Below are 12,995 nucleotides of genomic sequence, written 5' to 3' on the forward strand. Positions count from 1 at the left end.
GACTCTCGCTTTGTGAAGCACCAAAGTGGGAGAGTTCACGGCTTACGGCTTCTATGTTCAGCTTTTTGCGGGTCAGCAGTTTCTCTTTCCCCAGGAGACCCTACTGGGAGTGTGTGCTAGCGCCCCGGAGGGAGAGGAGGCCAGGAACCAGTCAATACCAAGCATCAGGCATTCAAAAAGGTGGACAACTCATTCCCAAACAGGACGTGAGAAGTAGAGGAGAGAGGAAGTACTGAGATACTGTCCCGAGTGGAAACTACTCCATGAATATTTTGAAAACAGCAATGAGGCAGGGTAAGAACAGGCTAGATGCCTATACTTGCTCCATCTTCTTCTTTTTACTTACTTATTGATTTGAGAGAGAAACATTGATTTTTGTTCCACTTATTTATGCATTCGTTAGTTGATTCTTTTTTTAAAATATAGTTTATTGATTTTTTTTTTTTTTACAGAGAGGAAGGGAGAGGGAGAGAGCTAGAAACATCGATGAGAGAGCAACATCGATCAGCACTTCCTGCACACCCCTTACTGGGGATGTGCCCGATGTGCCCGCAACCAAGGTACATGTCCTTGACCAGAATCGAACCTGGGACCCCTCAGTCCGCAGGCCGATGCTCTATCCACTGAGCCAAACCGGTTTTGGCCATTAGTTGATTCTTGTATGTGCCCTGACCTGGGATCAAACCTGCAACCTTGGCTTATCAGGAAGTCACTCCAACCCAGCTGAGCTACCCAGCAAGGCCTTCATCTTTGTTTTTGAGCCAGTCTTTTGCATATTAAGTCTATAGCGTTCAGTTCTATTAAAAAAAAAAAAAAACCATCTGTGAGCTACAAATAATACCTCCAAATTCTATCTAGCACCCTACAACCAGTGGTTTTTCCTGAGATGGAGGCGAGCTGAAAAAAGACTGAATTCCTCAACCAAATCCTTCTTTTAATACAGCTGCAGTATTCAAAGTCTTAAGAATGAAAATTTGAAAGACAAAAGCTGACTACAAATCAAGAATGAAGCTTTCAGGGAATTCTATTTTCTGACCAGAAAACTGCCTGAATGTTGTTAATTATTGAAACTGAATGCAGCATACATGGGGGTTAATTACATCATTCTCTCCACTCTAGTGTATGTTTGAATATTTCTAAAATAACTTTTTAACTGCTGGTTAAAATGGCGAGGGTGGGAGAGACCAATCACCTCCCCGGAACATCACAAACTCATCTCTTATCTCTTCCAAGGAAGAAGAGTAGGCTGCAATATAAGGTAATATAAGCAGTAAACGCCCCTATCCAACTTGTATTTCCAAATTAAGGAACCAAAAACTTGTTGACATCAAGTCTTGGATAAAATTAAAGCAGGAAGCATGTCAGCACATTGAAGTATTAGGTAGAGTCATAGGTATAGCCATCTTTGAGGATCTTCATTGGGATGTGAAATAACTGATACAAATTAAATTTATTCTTCACTAAATTTCAGAACCAAAACTAATTGTCTGCTTCAATTTGTTAATATTTGCATTTCCTTATTTTAATTTTATGTTGCTAACCAAGCTAACCTGTTTTGGGGTGAAAGTTGATAATTTTCACTTTTCCCTTAGAATTAGGTGAAATACTCCCGGAGAAGATGTACTCAGCTTCTGGAAGGCCCCAACTTTTAGCATCCACACTCCCAATTCACTGTGTTTAGGAGCTCTGAGCTGCAGCTAGGGTAGTATGTGTGTGTGTGGGGGGGGGGGGGGGGATTAGAAAGAGAAGAGAAGGAAAAACTCATCTTGACAAAAACTCTTCCCCCTTCACACACTTCTCAGACTTTGGGCTTCCCTTTTTCTCACTTCTCTATTTAATCTGGCACTGGTGTCTAATTTTAAAGAAAATAAGAGGATAGCACTCACCTACTAGAATTTGTTCCACCACCTGCCGCCATAAGTTTAGGCATAACTGATTTGTGGGAAAGCAATAGTTACTCAAATACAATGGGATTTGTTGGAAAGAAATATTTAGGAGATATTTGGAAATCCCATAGATGAGAAAGTCTCAAAAATTTTTTTCCTTTTGTATAAGATGACTGGGTAAGCACTAAAACCATGAATTAACAAAATATTTCTTTAGCAGAACCTTTTCTTTCTGACACTTTATTTTGCCATTTTATGGCATTATCTATAGTTTCTCATAATTCAGGCATTTTTAATTTTTTAAATTATGTACAAGTACAACTTTCAGTGAACTTGATGCAAAAATAGAGTCCTGATTTCTGCTAGGGTTCTATTGCCAAGATTATTATTATAAAGCTCTCCCACCAAACTTGGCCTTAAACTGTAAGTTCAAAAGATTTCTAGGCATTTGCATAACCTCCTGTTGGAGATCTTGAGGTCAAACAAACAAACCAAAACAGCAAATATATGCTCACTAAGCATTTGTCAGCAAAAGAATATTATACTTTAAGCAAGATTTCTTAGTGTTTAAGATGACTCCTTGGGATTATATTGTACTTATGAAAACTAAAGGATTGGACATCAGAAATTTTAATCTAATAAAATAGTTTAATGAAGTTTCCAAAACAAGTCTAACAGAGAGGGAATTATTTGTATTAATGTATCATTCTTTATTTTTTTTACTTGAACCCTTTACCAATGACACAGTACTACATAATTTCTCAAATTTCTAGTGCTAAGGAACTAGTTTTTCTCCATGACGGAGCACCATATATTAGTAAAGTGTCTTGGATCTTTCTTCTGAATCTTCACTCTAATTAATTCCATGCTATATTTACTTACTTTTTTTATAATCATGTGCCAATTTTTTTAATTACCCCTTTTCTAAAAATATTTTTCTATTTCATCTTTAAAGTGTAGCCCTCAGAACTTAAAGTCATACTCCAGGTTGGCCAAATCAGATCCAAGAAGAGGCGATCTAATTCATGGATTCTAAATACCACATATCAAGTAATGGAGTCTAAAGTTGCACCTGGGTCCTGGCCAGTGTGGCTCAGTTGGTTGGGCATTATCCTGTGCATCAAAGGGTTGCTGACTCCATTTCCAATTAGGGCACATACCTGGGGTTTCAAGCTTGATTCTGGTAAGGGGTGTGCGGGGGGGGGGGGGGGGGGGGGGGGGGGGGGGGGAAGGGGGGCAGCTAATCAATGTTTCTCTCTCCTCCCTTCCATTCTCTCTAAAAGTCAATTAAAAAGTCAATCACTTTTAAAATTTTATTGATTTTTAGAGAACGCAAGGGAAAGTGAGAGAAAGACATCAATGTGTAAGAGAAACATTGTTGGTTGCCTCTTGCAGGCACTCTGACTAGGGGTCAAACATGAAACCTGGGCATGTGCCCTGACCTGTAGTGGAACCTGCCACCTTTTGCTGTATGGGAATATGCTCTGAGCCACACCAGCCAGGGCTGCATTTGATTCTTAAACAGTTACATCATATACTTCTGTCATGATGGATTGAAAACTAAAATTCACACCCATTTTTTTTCTAGATGCTACTAAACCACACATTGGAAAGGTCCTAGACTTTTATACATACTTTTTTTTTACTTAAATTTGTTTAATGCCTGGTCTGATCACATAATATATTTTACCTACATCCAAATTTCATATTCCTACATATTTGGTAAGCAGTCACACTAGATGTTCTTCTGAGCTACAGATGAAACTTTTCATCAAGTATGGCTGAAGAGAAAGGCCTACAATTACTACCAACCAACCTAAAAATCTGACAAAGATACTAACAGCCTCCAAAAATGAATCTATGCAAATCTCATATAATAGTTTCCAAAAATGCTAAATAAAATATTGCCAGATCACCATTATGATAGATGCTTAAAAGAAATTTGATAAATGAACAATATAAACTGATGAATAAAACAGACTCAGAGACAGAGAAGCATCAATCAGACTGTCAAACCTCAGAGGAAAGGTAGGAGAGGGTGGGGGTCAGGGGTTGAGATCAACCGAAGGACTTATATGCATGCATATTAGCATAACCGATGGACACAGACACCAGGGGTTAAGGGCATGAGTGGAGGGCAATGGAGGGATAAGGACACATATGTAATACCTTAATCTATAAAGAAAATTTTAAAAAAGAAATTTGATAAGAATTTGGTAAACATCACAAAACAATGGCCATCTTTATTTTAAACAGTAAAACACCAGAATTATTCCCATAAAAAATCATGAACATAATGCAGGACACTTCAGGTCACACTTATTCAATACTGACTTGGATACCCTAGTCAAAACAAGATAAGGAAATATGTGTGCATTTTAGAAAAGAGAATAAAATATAATGTTAGATGATAAATTTATAGATAATATAATTTCCTACTCATAAAATCACAGAAAATTACAAAAAATTAATTAAAACTAAAAAGAGTTCAATGAGATGATTATCTTAAAAATAAAAATAAACATAGCTTTTATACATACCTACAATAACTAAACAAAAAGTGGGATTTCTACCAATCATGGATAAATGAAAATGGAAATTTTAATGTCTCTCCTCCATGAAACCAATCAAAAATAACAAAAAGTACAGCCAACACCCTAGCTGGTTTGGCTCAGTAGATAGAGTGTCAGCCTGCAGACCGAAGGGTCCTGTATTCATTTCTGGTCTAGGACACATGTCTGGGTTGTAGGTTCAAACCGCAGTAGGGGGCATGCAGGAGGCAACTGGTTAATGATTCTCTCTCATCATTGATGTTTCTCTCTCTCTCTCCCTCTACCCTCCTTTCTGAAATTAATAAACATATATATATATTAAAAACTAAATAAAATAAAACTTTGCATAAATAAAATAATCTTGTGTGTGTGTGTGTTTTTAAAAAAGAATACTTTAGAAGGAATTAATAGTACGTTAGATAAAGCAGAGGATCAAGTCAGCAATTTGGAAGACAGTGTAGCAAAAAACACCCAATCAGAGCAGCAAAAAGAAAAAGAATTTTTAAAAATGAGGATAGCTTAGGATAGCATAGTTTTTATGTCAAGCATAAAAACATCCACATCATAGGGGTACCTGAAGGATAAGAGAGACAGCAAGGTATTGAGAACCTATTTGAAGAAATAATAACTAAAAACTTTCCTAACCTGGTGAAGAAAAAGACACATAAGTCCAGGAAGCACAGAGTCATAAACAAAATGAACCCAAAGAGGCCCACACCAAGACACATCATGATTAAATGGCAAATGGCAATGACAAAGATAGAATCTTAAAAGCAGCAAGAAAAAGACAGTTAATTACAAGGGAGCTCCTATAAGACTTTCAGCTGATTTCTTAACAGAAACATTTCAGGTCAGAAGGGATTGGCATGAAATATTCAAAGTGATAAAAAGCAAGAACCTACAACCAACACTATTCTACCCAGCAAGACTATTATTTAAAAACTGAATATGAAACAAAGCTCTTCCCAGACAAGAAAAAGCTAATGGAGTTCATTACCACCAGACCAGCATTACAAAAAAATATTAGTCTTTCTTAAGAAAAAGAAAGAAAAGAGAGGGAAAGAGTTATAAAAAATAAAGTGGTAATAAATACCTATCTGCCAGGACCGGTTTGGCTCAATGGATAGAGCGTCGGCTTGGGGACTGAAGGGCCCCGGGTTCAATTCCGGTCAAGGGCATGTACCTTAGTTGCAGGCATATCCCCAGTGGGCGGTGTGCAAGAGGCAGCTGATCAATGACTCTCTCTCATTGATGTTTCTGACTCTCTATCTCTCTCCCTTCCTCTCTGTACAAAAATCAATGGAATATATTAAAGAAAAGAAAAAGAAAGGAAAAAAATAAATAAATAAATACCTATCAATAATTACTAAAATGTAAATGGACTAAATTTTCCAACAAATGACATAGGATAGGTTAAATGAATAAGAAAACAAGACTTAGCTTAATCGAAGATGGCTGCCGATGAGAAGGCAGACTGCAAGATAGTGTGTGAGTGAGAAAACAAAGAGAGAGTGTGTGGTCACACAGGGAGTGTTTGTTGGTGAGTTGAGGGACAGCTGTACTCCAGGAGACTATGGGGGACTTCATAATACCAAAGGGACCAATCCAACAAAAAGAAATAACTCTGGTAAACATATATGCACCCAATACAAGAGCACCCAAATATATAAAAAATAAAAACTCCTGGAGAATATTAAGGGAGAGATTGACAGCAATACCATCATAGTAAGAGATTTCAATACCCCACTATCACCATTGGAGAAATCCTCTAAACAAATAATTAGCAAAGAAACATCAATCCTAAATGACTCACTAGAGCAGATGGAATTAATTGACATCTTCAGAACATTTCACCCCAAAGCCACAGAATATACATTCTTCTCAAGTGCACATGGGTCATTTTCAAAGATAGACCATCTATTGGGTCACAGGCAAAGTCTCTTCAAATTCAAGAGGATAGAAATCATATCAAGCATCTTCTCAGATCACAGTGGCATAAAACTGGAAATCAACTACAATAAAAACTATCCAAAAAATCAAATACATGGAGACTAGCATGCTATTAAACAATGACTTGGTTACCAGAGAGATAAAAAAAATTTAAAAACATCATGGCAACAAATGACAATGAAAACACAACAATCCAAAATCTATGGGACACAGAGAAAGCAATCTTAAGAGGGAAGTTCATAGCTCTACAAGTCTACTGCAAACAAAACAAAACAAAACAACACAAGAAACAATGGTAATAAATTATCTAACCCTACAACTCAAAGAGTTAGAAAGAGAGAAACAAAAAAAGTCCAGTGCAATCAGAAGGAAGGAAATAATAAAGATCAGAGCAGAAATAAATGACATAGAGCAAAAAAACAAAAAACAAAACATAACATAACAATACAAAAGAAACCAATAGCTGATTCTTTAAAATGATAAGCAAGAATGATGAACCTCTAGCCAGGCTCACAAAGAAGCAGAGAGAGGACCCAAATAAACAAAATCAGAAATGAAAGATGAGAAATAACAACAGATCCCACCAAAATACAAAGGATTGTTAATAATACTATGAATTGTTAATAAATACTATTCCAACAAACTGGACAACCTGGAGGAAATGGACATATTCCTAGAAAAAAATACAACCTTCTGAAACTCAATCAGGAAGAATCTAAACATCTCAGTAGGCCAATAACAATGGAAGAAATTGAAGTCATCAAAAAGCTTCCAGCAAACAAAAGCCCAGGGCCAGATGGCTTCACAGAGGAGTTTTACCAACATTCAAAGAACTAAAACCTATCATCCTTAGGCTATCCAAAAAAAATTCAAGAGGAAGGAACACTTCCAAGCTCATTCTATGAATCTAGCATCACCTTAATACCAAAACAGATAAAGACAACACTATGAAAGAGAATTATAGGCCAATATCCCTCATGAACATACATGCCAAAATTCTAGCAAATCAGATTCAGCAGTACATCAGAAAGATCATACACCATGACCACGGATATAAAGATGGTACAATATCTGCAAATCAATAAATGGGATACATTACATAAACAAATTGAGAGAGAAAAATCATATAGTCATGTCAAGTGATGCAGAAAAAGCATTTGACAAAATCCAACATCCTTTCTTGATAAAAACTCTCAGCAAAGTGATAATAGAAGGATCATACCTCAACATAATAAAAAACATATATGATAAACCCACAACCAACATCATATTCAATTGGCAAAAACTAAAACCATTTCCCCTAAGAACAGGAACAAGATAGAGGTGCCCACTCTCAACACTCCTGTTCGACATAGTACTGGAAGTATTAGCCATTGCAATTAGAAAAGAAGGAGAAGTAAAAGGCATCCAAATTGAAAAAGAAGAAGTAAAGCTGTCCTTTTTTGCAGATGACATGATATTATATATTAAAAAAAAACCTGAAATACTCCATCAAAAAAAATATTAGACTTAGAAGATTAATTTGGCAATGTAGCAAGATACAAAATTAACACCAAGAGATCTATGGCATTTCTATACACCAATAGTGAACTTACAGAAAGAGAGGCTAAAAAAGCATCCCATTTACCATCACACCAAGAAATTAAGATACCTAGGAATAAACTTAACTAAGGAAGTAAAAGACCTATATACAGAAAACTACAGGACACAGAAAAAAGGGATAGAGGAAAACGTAAACAGATGGAAGAACATACCATGTTCATGGATTGGTAGAATCAACATAATAAAAATGTCCATACTACCCAAAGCAATCTATAGATTCAATGCATTCCCCATTAAAATACCAACAGCATATTTCACAGACATAGAAAGAACTCTCCAAAAATTCATCGGGAATAAAAATTTTTTAAAAAGACCCCAAATAGCCACAGCAATACTGAGAAAGAATAACAAAGTAGGTGGAATCTCAATACCAGATTTCAAGCTGTAGTACAAGGCCACTGTTCTCAAAACAGCCTGGTACTTGGACAAGAATAGACATATAGACCAATGGAATAGAATAGAGAACCAGATATCGACCCAAACCACTATGCTCAATTAATATTTGACAAAGGAGGCATGAACATACATGGAGTCCAGACAGTCTCTTCATATTCTCAACCAAAAGTTAATAAAGGAATATTTTCTATAAATTTGACTTGGGATCCTTTTTCATTTTTTGCCCAAATAATTTTCCTCTGGCTTGTTTTGACACCTTGTATGTTTTTCATGGGTGTCTTGCTGTTAGCATTACAATTAATTTTCTAAAGTATAAATTTTCTAGATGTAATTTACTTACAGGATATTTTTCCTTACATGATATTCTTCTATTTTCCCCCTTTTTTGATTTAAATATTATGAGGCTTTTGAAATTTTTATAATGTAGTCTTGATAGCTTTTAAATTTTAATTTTTGCACTATAATATGACTGCTTTAGGTACATTACATGTTATGCAACTTTATCATGAGATGAACTACCAATAAAAATTTTAGTTAACACTTTAGGAACAGCTTTTTGTCCAGTAACTTTTGGTCAAGAATATGTTTGTATATTTTCAGAAAACAATTCCGAGACCATGTGGATACCAGCAACAAAGAGGAAGTGACAGGACTACTCCAGCCATAAAGACAGAAAAGCAGTCCAGAGATGGAAGACGCTGACGTTGCCCTGCCATAATAACAGTCAGCAGCTGTGTGTCACTGCAGGTTGCCCAGGACCAAACCAGAGAGGGTTGGACCAGCATTACCACCATTTGTCCACCATCCAGAACTGAAATCTCATTGCTGACACGTACACACAAGGAAGTGTTTGACACTGAAATTGGGTCTCAAAAGAACTGTTGGACCAGAAAGAAACTCACTACAGATTCATTTGCCTTTCAGCATAACCATTATTGCTTGTCTCATTTTCAGTTCTTATAAGTGTATTTCCAGTAGGACATGATCTCACTCATCTAGGGGAAATGATGAACAACATAGATTGATGAACAAGAACAGACCCAGAGACAAGGAGGCATGGATCAGACTGTTGGACCTCAGAGGGAGAGTGGGATAAAAGGGAGAGATCAACCAAAGGACATGTGTGCATACATATGAGCCTAACCAGTGGTCAAGGACAACAGGGGGGTGAGGGCATGAGTGGGGAGGGACGGGGGATGGGAATGGGGCATGAGGACAAATATGTGATACTTTAATCAATAGAGAAATTTAAAAAACAAACAAAAAAACACACAAAAAAACAGTCTCTTCGCCGGGACCGGTTTGGCTCAATGTATAGAGTGTCGGCTTGGGGACTGAAGGGCCCCGGGTTCGATTCTGGTCAAGGGCATGTACCTTGGTTGTGGGCATATCCCCAGTAGGGGGTGTGCAAGAGGCAGCTGATCAATGACTCTCTCTCATTGATGTTTCTAACTATCTCTCTCCCTTCCTCTCTGTACAAAAATCAATAAAATATATATATATTTTTTTAAAAAAACAGTCTCTTCAATAAATGGTGTTGAAAAAATAGGGCAGATGCATGCAAAAAAAAAAAATGAAACTAGATCACCAACTTACACTATACACAAAAATAAACTCAAAATGGATAAAGTACTTAAACATACAATGGGAAACCATAAAAATACTAGAGGAATCCACAGGCAGATAAATCTCAGGCATATGCCGAAGGAGTTTCTTCGCCAATACCACTCCTAGGGCAATTGAAACTAAGAGAAAATAAACAAAGGGGACTACATCAAAATAAAAAATAAAAACTTTGCACAGCAAAAGAAACCATCAACAAAACAACAAGAAAACCCACTTTATGGGAGAACATATTTGCAAATGTTATCACTGATAAAGGTTTAATCTCCAACATCTACAGGGAACTTACACAACTTAATAAAAGAAAGATAAATTATCCAACAAAAAAAAATGGGCAACGGACCTAAATAAAATATTTTCAAAAGAAGGGAGAAGGAAGGCCAAGAGACCAATGAAAACATGCTCAAAGTCACTAATTATTTGAAAGATGAAAATCAAAACGACAATGTGGTACCATCTCACACCTGTCAGAATGGCAATTATCAACAAATCAACAAACGATGAGTGCTGGCGAGAATGCAGAGAAAAAGGAACCCTTGTGCACTGTTAGTGGGAATGCAAAATTGTGCAGCCACTATGGAGAACAGTATGGAGTTTCCTCAAAAAACTAAAAATGGAACTCCCATTTGAGCCAGTAATACTACTTCTAGGAATATATACCAAGAAACTAGAAACACCAATCAGAAAGGATATATGCACCCCTATGTTCATTGCAGCACAATTCACCATAGCTAAGATTTGGAAACAGCCTAAATGCCTATCAGCAGATGAATGGATTAGAAAACTATGGTACATCTACACAATGGAATACTATGTTTCTATAAAAAAGAAGGAATTCTTACCATTTGAAGCAGCATGGATGGACCTGGAGAACATTATGTTAAGTGAAATAAGCCAGGCAATGAAAGAAAAATATCACATGATCTCACTCATTTATGGATAATAAAGAAAGGCAGTAAAGCACTGAATAGACTGTCAAATTACAGCAGGAAGGCTGGGATGTGTTGGGGACAGGGGAAAGAGATCAACCAAAGGACTTATATGCATGCATATAAGCATAACCAATGAACACAAGACACTGGGGGGGGGGGGGATGAGGGCATGTGACAGGGGGTAGGGGAGGTTGGGGGAAGGTCAATGGGGAAAAATAGATATATGTACTACTACATGTAAGTTTAAACAATAAAAAATGTCAAAAAATAAAATAAAAGACTGTTGTAATGGGTGGGAAAAGGAAAGAAAAGAAAAGAAAAGAAAAGAAAAGAAAAGAAAAGAAAAGAAAAGAAAAGAAAAGAAAAGAAAAGAAAAGAAAAGAAAAGAAAAGAAAAATAGAGCCGAAACCAGTTTGGCTCAGTGGTAGAGTGTCGGTCTGCGGACTGAAAGGTCCCAGGTTCGATTCTGGTCAGGGGCATGTACGTTGGTTGCGGGCACATCCTCGGTAGGGGGTGTGCAAGAGGCAGCTGGTAGATGTTTCTCATCGAAACATCGACGTTTCTAGCTCTCTATCTCTCTCCCTTCCTCTCTGTAAAAAATCAATAAAATATATTTTTTTAAAAAGAAAGAAAACAAGACCTAAATATATGCTGTCTATAAGAGACCTACCTCAGAATGAAAGACTGAAAGTGGGTAGAAAAAGATATTTCATGCAAATGGAAATGGGGGAAAAAGGCTGGGGTAGCAATACCTATAACAGACAAAATAGATTTTAAAACAAAGACTATAAGAGAGAGAAAATGATATTACATAATAAAAGGACCAATTCAAGAAGAGAATTATAACCATTGTAAGTATTTATGTACCCAACATAGAAGCACCTAAATATATAAGGCAAATCTTGTTGGACATAAAGGAAAGATTAACAGTAATAGAGTCATTAAGTATATTTAACACCCCATTGAGATCAATGAATAAATCTTTCAGGCAGAAAATCAACAAGGAAACATCAGTCTTAAAGGACACACTAGAGTCTAGTGACTAGACCAAATTCTATTGATCTTTTCAGAGTATTTCACCACAAAGCTACAGAATATACATACATTGTTTCCAAGTGCACCTAGAACATTTTCTAGAATAGACCACATGTTAGGATACAAAACAAGTCTCAATAAATTTAAGAAGATTAAAATCATGTAAAGCATTTTCTCCTACCACAATTATATAAAACTAGAAGTCAATTACAAGAAAAGAACTGAAAAACACACAAACACATGGAGGCTAAATAACATGTTACTAAACAATGAATGGGTTAACATTCATTTCCCTTTTAAAAGAAATGAAAAGGTAGCTTGAGACAAATGGAAATGAAAAGCAATAACCCAAAATCTGCGGAACCCAGCAACAGCAGTCCTAAGATAGAAATTCGTAGTGTGACAGGCCAAACTCAAGAAATAAGGAAATTTACACCTAAGTGAATGATATAACTTTATATCTAAAAGAACTAGAAAAGCAATAACAAACAAAGCTCAAAGTAAATATAAGAAAGAAAATTATAAAGAATGGAAATAAATTAAATAGAATCTAGAAAAGTTACAAAAGAGCAATGAAAACAAGAGCAGGTTCTTTGAAAACATAAACTAGGTTAATAAAAAACATTTAACCAAACTCATCAAGAAAAAAAAAGAGAGAGAGGTCCCAAATAAATAAAATAATATATGAAAGAGAAGTAAAGCAAACACCACATAAATACATAGGATTATAAGAAAATATTACAAATAACTATATGCCAACAAATTGGACAATCTGGAAGAAAGGATAAACTCCTAGAAACATACAATTCTCCAAAACTGATTCTAGAGTAAACAGAAAATCTAAACAGACCAATTACAACTAACAAAATCTAAGCAGCACTTAAAAAACTCCCAACAAACAAAAGTCTTATGGTACATATATACAATGAAATACTACCCAGTCATCAAAACAGACATTTACAACAGCATGGATGGATTTTGAGAGTATCATTATCTCACTCATATGTGGAATCCAATTA

At 36.0% G+C, this 12,995-nt stretch overlaps 1 protein-coding gene across 6 annotated transcripts in view; it reads right to left on the reverse strand.

Annotated features, from left to right (window-relative positions):
* LOC118711012 (protocadherin alpha-C2) overlaps positions 1-12,995 on the reverse strand; it is a 109,352-nt gene that overhangs the window by 56,022 nt on the left and 40,335 nt on the right. The gene's annotated exons all lie outside the window — the stretch shown is intronic.

This window comes from Pipistrellus kuhlii, unplaced genomic scaffold (genome assembly GCF_014108245.1).
Source record: "Pipistrellus kuhlii isolate mPipKuh1 unplaced genomic scaffold, mPipKuh1.p scaffold_m20_p_8, whole genome shotgun sequence".
Classification (NCBI taxonomy): domain Eukaryota; kingdom Metazoa; phylum Chordata; class Mammalia; order Chiroptera; family Vespertilionidae; genus Pipistrellus; species Pipistrellus kuhlii.